Here is a 12,500-nt window from a genome sequence, read left to right as displayed (position 1 = left end):
TCTTACTTTCCTCAACCCTCTCCTAACAATTGTTTCAGAGTGCAACTGCGAGGTATTCCTAAGTTACACCTTTCAAACCTTTTTACTCTCAATTCCCCTTTCCTCGTAAGTCCCAGCGCTTGGCCTATGGCATAAATTCTATATTCTGTTCTGTGGATGAGTAGAGGTATAAGTAACGTGTGTGTGTTGCGGCAACAACTGCAGAACATAAACGTTTTGACACTTTACACCTGTGGTCTTTGTTGGGAAAGACACCAACAAGAGTGACATTGGTGCAAAGGCTAACTCGTCAGATGTACCTGTCTGCTGTGCGATCAAGAATGTGTCAGGTTAATTTAAAGTACAGGTTCATTTAACACTCTTAAGACTCTTGAGGGGTAGGGAGTTGGGAAGATTGGGGTGGGATGTGTATATAGATAGCTGTATAGGCCTACACGTCAGCCTATAAATGCTTCATAGATGTACAGGCTTACACATTAGGGTATAAATGCTTCATAGATGTATAGGCCTACATGTCAACCTATAAATGCTTCATAGATGTATAGGCTTACACATCACCTTATGCTTTATAGATGTATAGGCTTACACGTCAGCCTATAAATACTTCATAGATGTATAGGCTTACTTCTCAGCCTATAAATGCTTTATAGGTGTATAGGCCTACACCTCAGCCTGTAAATGCGTCATAGTATATTCCTGGGAAAGACATACAATATAATTGCCTGATTTGATCAGCAACATTACTTAACGACGGAGGGTTTTCCATGACAAAGACTTTTAACCACCTGCCGGCGTAGTCTCGAAATATTGTTAAGGGGAATAACACGTGGTTGAAACACCTGTCGCAGGTGCGACGATTACGTGGTAGACCTCCATGGGTGTTGTTGCACAGGTGTGCCAGGAGAGACGAAAAGGTGTAGCCAGGTGTGGGGAGGGTAGGAGGGTGTATTGGGGATTTAAAACATGTGTAAAGCTTTGAACCAAATGGCCCTGTAATTATGAGAGGACGCTTGCCGTAGAAATTTTGGAAGATCCAGACAGATTTTTCTTTAAATACACGTTAACTGTGCATACGTGTAAGCAACTACAGAAATTTATACGTAGAGGATTCTTATCACACACACACACACACACAGAGGGAGAGAGAGAGAGAAAATAATCTCGCCGTGTAAATTGCAGATTCTGAGCACATTGGAATGCGTCTTATTGCATTCCACCAACACTGAACAACGTTACAAAGTCCCGGGAAACTTTTAAAGACGCAGTAAGTGCGCAAGTTAGGTTGGGCTTACCTACTGGGTCCTGGGCTTACCTTGTGGTTCCTGGGGTTACCTAGCGGGTGATGGGCTTATCTAGTGGGTCCTGTGCCTACCTAATGGGTAATGGGCTTACCTAGTGAGTCGTAGCTTACCTAGTGGGTAATGGGCTTACCTAAGGGGTCCTGGGCTCCCAGAATTCAGTTCAAGTTGGCCCAGTCCACGTGTCTCCCTACTACGGCCTCTTTGCAAGGGGTCTCATTTTATGCTTCCGTTCAAGAGAGGGTGAAAAATGGAGCGGCCGGTATTTCACGCCTTGTTTTTCACTCTTTGTTGCGGGGGGGGGAGTGATGGGAGTTCGTGCACAGAGAGAGAGAGAGAGAGAGAGAGAGAGAGAGAGAGAGAGAGAGAAAGAGGATTGGGGTCTGTAGAGGTAGAGAGAGAGATATAGGAAAATGACAGGAATGAGAGAGAGAGAGAGAGAGAGAGAGAGAGAGAGAGAGAGGAATGGGGTCTGTAGAGGTGAGAGAGAGGTATAGAAAAATGACAGGAATTGGGGAGAGAGAGAGGAATGGGGTCTATAGAGGTATAGAGAGAGATATAGAAGAAATGACAGAAATGGGATCAGAGAGAGAGAGAGAGAGAGAGAGAGAGAGAGAGAGAGAGAGAGAGAGAGAGAGAGAGAGAGAATTTGTATAGAGGTAGGAAGAGAAATAAGACATTCCTTTTCTTATGCAGAAATTTCATACGTTTTAAAATGAATGATTTTTCTACACTGTCCAGCAATCGATGTAACATGCGAGTGCTAAGGTCATCAAGGTCTTTAAAGACTCTCTCTCTCTCTCTCTCTCTCTCTCTCTCTCAAATGAATTGTTTTTATTACCACCCTCCGTAGTGAGTGTCAGAATCTCTCAGTTCCTGTGAGCAGAAGTTTGTTTTGTATTTAAATTTAAGTTTTCTGTGCCATTGAAATTTTAATACTTGATATTTTGCTTTATGGTAAATATAAATAAAGACATTTCAAAGAGTATCTCTCTCTCTCTCATTTATATATATATATATATATATATATATATATATATATATATATATATATATATATATATATGTGTGTTTGTGTGTGTATGTGTAGAAAAGAATTCTACTAAACATTTGCCAGAAAACAGAGGAACGAGTCTGTGTAGGTGTAAGTGCTTAGTGATACCCAAACGTTAATACCCGGCTGATCCATTTCACTCTTCACGAAGGGGGGCGGGGGATGTGGATGAAGAAGACTGAGGCTGAAACGTTTTCATGCCAATTGAGCCTCCCATGATCCGCGGCCAAAACGTTTACCAAAATGTTTCCCAAAACATTTACCAAAACGTTCGCCATTTGACACATTTGTCTAGAAGATGGCTTTCTGGGCGATCATCATATAGCGTGGTTTTTATATGCATGAGAGAGAGAGAGAGAGAGAGAGAGAGAGAGAGAGAGAGAGAGAGAATGGTTAAATATAATCATACAGCGCGTTATTATATATATATATATATATATATATATATATATATATATATATATATATATATATATATATATATATATATATATGCATGCATGCATGCATGCATGCGTGGACTGAATTTCGATCATTCTGTTCTAAAACTGAAGAGTATTGAATAATAATTCTCTCTTGTTCTTTATATGGTTGATCACGAAGAGGATGAAGGAAACAATTTGTACACATTCAAACTTCAGCACTACCTCAACTAAGATATGAAATGACTATGAACTATAATAATCAGAATAAAAAAAAAATCAGAGGGTGGTGTAATAGCCACGCCCTTAGGTGGACCAGCACGCGAAAAGAAAAAGAGTGATTGCAGAAAATTAATCATTAAAAAGGTAGTATGTGTTATATCCCGTCTATTTGGTTAAGAGACCAATGGATAAAACGGTATTCGTATTTCGACATCCTCCTCCTCCTCCTCCTCCTCCCCCTCCTAGTGTTCTTCTCTACTACTGTCGTTGCAACAAAGTAAAGGAGTAAAAGCGGGAAAGGGTGTTGGGTGGGGAAGGTGGGGTTGGGGAGATTGCAGTAAGGCAGAATGGAGTGAAGTGTCAAATTTGCGTGAACTTGGGTCAGAGGTGTTAATGTGAATTTTTTTCTCTCTCTCTCTCTCTCTCTCTCTCTCTCTCTCTCTCTCTCTCTGAAAACATTGGCTCTGGGCGATGGTTGGTATGGTGGTTGGTATTCATGTGTGTTGCGTTTGTCACAAGAATTCCTATTAAGATTGTCGATGTTTATATGTGAAAATACATACATACACACACACACATGTATGATAGACAGATAGATAGGATGATAACGGTTATTACATAATATTTCTTGTGCTTATTTTCATTTTGATTGTTGTAATACTGAATTGCATTAACATTTTTTTGGATTAAATTCGAAGTTGGTAATTCATATTGAGAGTACAGTAGGTGTTATTCGTTCAGTAGTGTTTAAACAGTGCCCATTGTTTATTATAAAAATTCTTGAGAATATTATTTATTATCTGTAATTGAAGCGCGGATTTTTAATAAAACGGTATTCCACTGTCCTTAAGAAAGGAACAGTGAAATTGTGCTGTTTTGTCCATAAGAAAGGAACAGTGAAATGGTGTTGTTTTCTCCTTAAGAAAGAAACAGTGAAATTATGTTGCTTGTCCTTAAAGAAAGGAACACTGAAATGCTGTTGCTTTGTCCCTAAGAAAGGAAGAGAGAAATTGATGCACATTGACATTCGCCATTGAAGTAGTAAGGGAAGTATTCGTTCATTCATTTTCCGAGAGAGAGAGAGAGAGAGAGAGAGAGAGAGAGAGAGAGAGAGAGAATATATATTCACACAACCTCCAGTGCATTCATCCGGGCCGTCGTGATGTATGTACGCACGCGGCTTTCACGGAATTATTCAACATTCATCCAGAAATGAATGTTTAAGGCACGAAGGCTCCCATCCTACCCACGTGACGGGTATTGACCTAGGCTGACCCCTAGTGACACAGAGCGCAGGTGTTAAAGGGAAGCTGTTAAAATCCTCCTCCTCATTCTCTCTCTCTCCTCCCTCCCTCCCTCCCTCCTTTTGGTATCTGTGTGTGTGTGTGTATGTGTGGTCTGAGTGGGTGACCCAGTGTATGTGTGTACGTATGCATGCATGTACGTACGTACATATGTAGTGGTGGGGGCACCAGCAGCAGCCTCAGTGAGTGACTGCCGATCGATCGAGCCGCTGCTGCTGCTGCTGTGGGGTCTGCTTTCTTACTGGGGGTGTGTGCCGCCCACCTCTCTCTTCCTCTAGGGGCGCCTTCCTCCTCCTCCTCCTCCTCCTCCCACCGGCGAACCAAACCGGGCGCCCGTCGTTGGCTGCGCGGGTCCTCATGCAACCTCCACTTCCTCCGACGATCCTTCCTCCCACCTTCCGCCTTGCCCCTCCCTCATGCCCCTAGTCCTCATCCTTGTCCCTCCAACGTCCTTGCCTCCCTCCTTGGTCCCTGAGTTTCTCTGTCCCCCCCAACCCTCTTCCTGCCCCTCCCCTGTCCCTGTTCCTCCAAAGATCCTGTCTCTCCGAGTCCCCGATATCCCTCCTCCCCTCATTCGCCTCCTTCCCTCCCCCTCTCCTTCTCCTCCTTCCCTCCCCTTCCTTCTCCCTCCTTCCCATCCCCTCTCCAGGAGCTCTTCTCGCCTTCGCTTCCTCCTCGTTTCTCGTCCTCCTCCTTCTTCTCCCCATCATCATCATCACGACTGCAACAGCAGCAGTAGTAGGAGGAGGAGGAGGAGGAGGAGGAGTAGGAGTTGTAGGAGTAGGAGGAGGAACAGTTGTTGGAGTAGTAGTAGGAGGAGTAGTAGTAGAAGTAGGGGTAGGAGTAGAGTGGGGGGTAATACAGGCAGTAGGAGGGGTAGTAGTAGTAGTAACGTAAGCGAAGACAGACATTCATCCGAAAAATGCGATATTGATTGTAATGAACTTGAATACACAGGGTTGTATGTTGTTTGTGTAGACATCATTTTGCTTGATTCTGGAGCGGACCCTGACCTCTTCTCTCCTTTTGGATCGTTGGTAGGAAAAATGTCGTCAAAAAAGGAACTTCTATTTTATTTTATTTTATTTTATTTTTGGAGCCGTCCTTATTTTTTAGGTTGTTGCCTCACGGTTCCTATGGACCAGACATGACAAGGTCTTTATGTATGAGTATCTTGTTTTGTATAAATTTGATTTTTTTTTTATCACGATAAGATTATTATTATTATTATTATTATTATTATTATTTCCAAGTTGATTCACAGGGCAGGCCCAAAGACTTCCTCTTACATGAGATTTTGTACTGTACACACACACACACACACATATATATATATATATATATATATATATATATATAGAGAGAGAGAGAGAGAGAGAGAGATAAATAGAGAGATGTATATAACAGATATGTATATATGTACATTTATATGCATATGCATATATATACATACACATTATATATACATATACTGTATATATATATATATATATACACACACAGCATGTAGACTTCCTTTGAATTCATATATATATATATATATATATATGTATATATATATAATATATATATATATATATATATATATATATATGTATATATATATTATATATATATATATATATATATATATATATATATATATATATATATATATATATATATATATATATATATATATATATATATATATATATATATATATATGAGATTCGAGTCTCTTCTTACCACATTTAATTTGGCAACATACTCTAAATAGTAAAGTGGGTGAACTTTGCAGTGTTCGGAATTTCGAGTATGTGTGTGGTGCAAAATAATTCATTCCTCCCCTTATTTTTCTGCTTCTACCGTAATATTTTTCCCTAAAGAGTGTTTTTTTTTATAATTGTTTGGTGTTTGTATTATTACCAGATTCCTAATCCTTTTTACAAGTAGGAATAATTTTTGATGGAGTTGGTTGTGGTTTGTTAATTAATCAGGTATTGGTTGTGGTTTGTTAATTAATCAGGTATTGGTTGTGGTTTGTTAATTAATCAGGTATTATAAATGCGAAAAAAGGTATTTCCTGTTTACGAGCTGCCTTGGAGAGAGAGAGAGAGAGAGAGAGAGAGAGAGACTGTGCCGAATTTATAGGAACCACGCCTTAAAGATCACTAGACCAAAGTTTACCAAATTTGAATCAGGAGACTTTGTTTCAGGATATTGTGAGTTAATGTACCTATTAGCCCAGCAGTCTATCAGTTCTAATCATTGTTCTCCTTGAAGTCATCAGTAGAATGACCTTTCACCCTTGATCTATAGTTTGAACCTTGACCTTCTTCAGGAAGCTGGATCTTGAAAAGACGTAGACGTAGAAGGGTTTTTTTTTCCAGTGTAATGCTTTTATCAATTTATTCCTTTTGATTTATTTCTTTCCAGTTTTTTATAAAAATTTTTGAGTTATATTTTTTAAACGTCTTTTTAGTGTAATGCTTTATCACGTTATTCTTCTTTATTTATTCCTTTACCGTGTTTTTATAATGATTTTTATTTTTTTTTTTTTATTTATTTATTCTATTTTTTACTTGCGCTAATAGATTGCATTAACATGCTTCAAAATCAGCAGTGGAGTAACATTGATGTATTCTGATTGGAAATATATATATATATTTTTTTTTGTTTTTCAATGGGTGAAAAAATTATTGCTACGTAATTATGACTTGCTTTTGAATGACACATAGCAGTTTATTACTTGACAGGTCCCTCAATATTTACCCTAACGAAAACTCTTTTCATTTGTGATCCCGACAACCCATCAATCATTGTTTTTGTTTATATGATTCTGAAATACATTTATTCTATTTATATATATATATATATATATATATATATATATATATATATGTATATATATATATATATATATATGGATATACAGTATATGGATATATTAAGAGGTCACCTTTAGTCCTTTCCCAGTTGCCTTTTGTAGTTGGCTGCAATTACGAAGACTTGTTTCTTACTTAACATTTAGCGCTGCGGGAAATATGGCCGTCATTAATTCTATTATTCCAGGTGACCTTTGGTGACCTTTCTTGGATAACATTTTGCCTGACCTTTCGCGACTTTGGCCGTGGAGTTCTTGGTATTGCCGAGGTGAATGCACAGTATAAAAGAACGGTCGTTTGTTGTTGTTATTATTATTATTATTATTATTATTATTATTATTATTATTATTATTATTATTATTATCCTTCTGTTACTTCGTTCTAATGAACACCATATTCTTTGGAAGCTTGAATTTCAAGTCGATGGCCCCTGTGGACTACTTCCATATGAATAGGGTTCACGATCTGAATAATAATAATAATAATAATAATAATATTATTATTATTATTATTATTATTATTATTATTATTATTTCTGTCTTTTCAATTTGTCGTTTATAAGTCCATTTTTTTAGGTGCACCACTAGATTGTGGCTTTGTGCAGAACCTATTAACTCGTAATAATTTATTTTTTCTCTCCAATATATGTCAGTATAATTTACGAATGACGACGGTGTTTCAATTGGTATAGCCAATAATAGTTTACGAATGCAATGCCACGTTATACGTTCTGTTTTCGAAGCTTGTAATTATGTAAGTTGCTGTTGCCTTACAACGTGAAGCGAAGGATAGGCAGGTTTGAATATTTATTAGGATAGGCCCGTTTAAATATTTATTAGAAGGATAGGCAGGTTTGAATATATATTAGAAGGGTAGGCAGGTTTGAATATTTATTAGGATAGGCAGGTTTGAATATTTATGAGAAGGATAGGCAGATTTGAATACTTATCAGGAGGATAGGCAGGTTTGAATATTTATCAAAAAGGATAGGTAGTTGTGAATGTTTATCAAAAAGGATAGGCAGTTGTGAATATTTATCAAAAAGGATAGGCAGTTGTGCATATTTATCAAAAGGATAGGCAGGTTTGGATATTCATTAGAAGGATAGGCAGGTTTGCATATTTGTTAGCAGGATAGGCAGGTTTGAATATTTATTAGAAGGATACACAGGTTTGAATATTTATTATGTGACGGTCGTATACCTTGAGATAGTTTTGTAATTGCCTTCAATGTTTGAGGAGTGTTTGATGACACGTAACCACAGTTAGTCCTGAGAACCCATTTAATTGATTTGATATTTTCCTTCATAGCAACTGACACTTTAGCTACCAAATTCTGGGCCAGAATAGTTCTGTATAGGCCCACTTGACCCGTAAATCTAGGTCGTTGGCTTCCCGTCTTAATTGTCAAGTGGACCGTAAGTGGTGTTGAATTTACTATGTCGTACGTATGATTGAAGCTTAGAGTGGAATTGAATGTACTCTCTCTTACGTATAGTTCATTACCAGCTACGAATAACGAAAACCATCAAACGTCTCTTGCCAATGAAGGGGGTTCGCAACGTACTCCTCCGCCATTTTTTTTTCCTTAGAGTGAATGAAGTCTAAGTTATTGTGTGAACTTGGAGAACAATTTTTCTTTCCTCCTCTCTCTCTCTCTCTCTCTCTCTCTCTCTCCAGAATGAATGAATGAAGCCTTAAGTTGTTGTGTGTGAACTTGGAGAACATTTTTTTCTTTACTCTCTCTCTCTCTCTCTCTCTCTCTCTCAAGGTAAACACTTTCCTCTTTGATCACGATCATAGAATGAGAACGTATAGTGGCCGGGTGGGAGGGGAAAGCTTTTAAAGCTGCCTGGCCGAAATGGAAAGGTTATATCCTTACCTTCCCCTCTCCCCCTCCCCTTCCCCTTCCCCTTCCCATCCTCTTCCTTCTACACCTGCTCCTTACTCCTCCCCTTCCCACATAACCCCCCACCCCCTTTCTCTGACTCAGACTTGGGGTTAATCTTGGGAATGCGTACCTGGGCAATATTTCTCCGGGCTAGACCTAAGATGCTGTTTTGTTTGATTTTACTTCGGGTTTAGGGTTTTATTGCATTCTGATTGCCCTTTTTTTTTTTTGAGCTCATTTCTCTCTCTCTCTCTCTCTCTCTCTCTCTCTCTCTCTCTCTCATATGAGAGATATATATATATATATATATATATATACATATATATATATATATATATATATATATATACATATATATATATATGTATATATAGTTATTAAATTTTTCATTAGATATTAGTTTTTTATTCATTCTGAATGAATATATAATGGACAATTGCGAAATCGTCCTCTCCTAGACAGTAATTATCTGCACAAGGAACAAAACATAATGTAGAATTGGGATAGCTATAGTGATAAATGTAGAGAAATGTAAATATAAGTGAAACTGAGGGCTATGAAAATTAAATGAAATGGACCAGTAATCATTATGAGGTGGTATAGTCGTGTGGAAAGATTGGAAGTCCAGATATTTTTTTTTTCGGATCTTTTGCAAGGAGTGTGTTGATTGATAGTTGAACTGTGTTGTGTGGACAAAGAGACAGACTTTAGAACAAAAAGGGCATCAATATTCAGACCCCTGAAAATTGGTGTAATGGATAATAATAATAATAATAATAATAATAATAATAATAATAATAATAATATCTCTAGCCCTTATAATAATGATAATAATAGTAGTAGTAAAACAAAGAGTATTATAATTGCCATGGCCGATTCTCAATAAAGCAGTGCTAATTGTAATGACCCCAGGGGCCCAGTAGCCATCAACGAATTTTTTATGCCAGCCGTAATGAAACGCTTTGATTTTAGTTATTGCCTGTTCGTTTCTTGTTATAGTTCATCATGCACTGTGACCTCAGGTTGCACGGGCGGACGGGGCCTATTTTTGTGCCCGTATTAGATTGCCACGTACCCTGTATTATTGGTATTTCAGATTGTTTTTTTATTTGGCGAAGTGAAGCGCCAATGTAATAAACCACTATACATTTTTTTTATCGGACAATGTAAGCTTTTTTGGCTTTTTTTTTTAATGAGACTACGATTCACTTAATATAAGTTTTTTCGTCTTATTGTACAGTTTAAGTTTTTTCATTGAAACTACAATTCACTTAGTGTAAGTTTTTTTCTTATTTTGGACAGTTTAGATGTAAGTACGATTCACTTAATAAAATGTTTTTTTCTTTTTATTGGACAGTTTTAAGTTATTTTAATGGAACTACGATTCACTTAATGAAAGTTTATCTTTTTTTTGACAGTTGAAGCTTTTTTTGTTTTCTGAAACTACAGTTCGGTTAATACAAGTTTTTTCTTATTATTTTTAATTTATATTTTATCGAAATGTGGCGGTTTTTCTAAAACAAATATTTAACCTTGAATGTGGAGTTTGCATATGTATAAATAAATGTTAAGGTTAAAGATTGGTATAATATTGAAGTTAAAACATTTTGAATATCAAGCGTGATTGCTTCCTTTCTTTTGAGAAGAAAACGTTAAAAAGTTCATTTAGTGATTGAAGTTGTTATTAAAAAAATAGATGTTGAAAGAGAGAGAAAGAGAGAGGGGTGTTAATTAGTAGCAATTCAGGTGATTTAAATAACAGTTTAAGGGTAATAGATGGCAATAACGTCTCATGAAATCACAACTTTTCTTAGGAAACCGAGTGGACATTATGCCTGGAATAAGTTCCAATATTGCATTCTGAATGGAATTAATATTAAGACTTTAAACTCAAAGAATGTCCTATTTAAGCGTTAGCAGTTACAAACGAGCCTGGAGTTGATTTTAACCTTTTTTTCTTATTGCATATTTTTTTTTAGACCATTTTACATTATTCCAGCTATGTTTACATTTGGGCTGGTACAGTGATTTACAGGTATTAGTACTAATCCGTTTCGAAAGAAGAATAGGACCTCTTCAAATATTTGAGCTAATTGAGACCTTTTATTTTATTTTATTTTATTTTATTTTATTTTATTTTTTTTTTTTTTTGACTGTTGAACATTATTCCAATTATGTTTACATTTGGGCTAGTACAGTGATTTACAAGGATTATAAATTATAATACTGCCCCGTTTCGAAAGAATAATAGGACCCGTTCAAATATTTGCGCTAATTAAGACCCTTTTTTATTTTATTTTTTAAACCGTTGAACGTTATTCCAGTTATGTTTACAACATTTGGACTGGTATAGTGATTTACAGGTAGTCGTATTTATTCGTTTGAAAATAACACAGTACTCCTTCAGATATTTGAATTTTTTTTTTTTTTTTTTTTTTTTTTTTTTTTTTTTTAGACCAGTGAACATTATTCCAGTCATATTTACAACAATTCGGTTGGTATAGAAATTCACAGGTATTCGTATTTATCCGAATTTTTTGGCCAATTGAATCCCTTATTAATGTTTAAATTTTTTTTTTTAGATCACTGTATATTATTCCAGCTACGTTTACAACATTTGGGTTGGTATAGTGATTTACGTGTATTCTTATCTATCGGATACACAAAATAATACAACTCAGTCAGATATTTTAGCCGTTTTTTGAAGGGCGTCTCTGAATATGATTGCCCATGACAAATGGTGTGTGGTTTCTATCCCCGAGGAATGGAAAGGGAAATGGAAAGGGATCTGTTTTTTGCTCTCCCTTGTTGTGGCTTTGAGGCTAAGGGAAGGGGGAGGGGGGGGGAAGGAAGAAGGATGCTGCTGGGGAGATTTGTTGATAAGGGATTTTTTGGCTGGTGATGTAGAAAGGACATGACATCGACGACGACCTGGCTGGGCCGTGGATAGAGCAACAAGAACAACACTCTCTCTCTCTCTCTCTCTCTCTCTCTCACACATAACGCAATTTTCTCTTTTACCTTTTCTTTTATGCTCTCTCTCTCTCTCTCTCTCTCTCTCTCTAACTCTCTACCACACACACACACACACAGTTTTTTCTCCTTTAATATTCTCTCTCTCTCTCTCTCTACAGGAAGACCCATCTGGTTATGCTGTTGACCCTTGACCCCTCCCAGTCATCTCCTTTCCTTCCCCCCTCCCTCCCTCCTTTCATCTCCCCTCACTCCACCCAACCCTCTTCCTCCATCCATCTCCTTCCATAAGTCCTAATCCTCCAACCTCCCCCTCCCTCCCCTCCCCGTACTCCTGCACTGCGCCTGCCTCGTTTCAGCATACGAATCCTCTTTCCCCCACCCCCATCCCCCCTCCCCCGTTCTTCTTTTCCCCTCCCCTTGCCTCCTCCTCCTCCATCCAGTTTCTCTGTCTCTTCTCCCACAGCGAG

At 37.4% G+C, this 12,500-nt stretch overlaps 1 protein-coding gene across 1 annotated transcript in view; it reads left to right on the top strand.

The window, feature by feature from the left end:
• LOC136834096 (tyrosine-protein phosphatase 99A-like) overlaps positions 1-12,500 on the top strand; it is a 582,738-nt gene that overhangs the window by 521,483 nt on the left and 48,755 nt on the right.

This window comes from Macrobrachium rosenbergii, chromosome 53, assembly GCF_040412425.1.
Source record: "Macrobrachium rosenbergii isolate ZJJX-2024 chromosome 53, ASM4041242v1, whole genome shotgun sequence".
In the NCBI taxonomy this organism is placed as follows: Eukaryota; Metazoa; Arthropoda; class Malacostraca; order Decapoda; family Palaemonidae; genus Macrobrachium; species Macrobrachium rosenbergii.
This window is presented reverse-complemented; position numbering and strand designations above follow the sequence as displayed.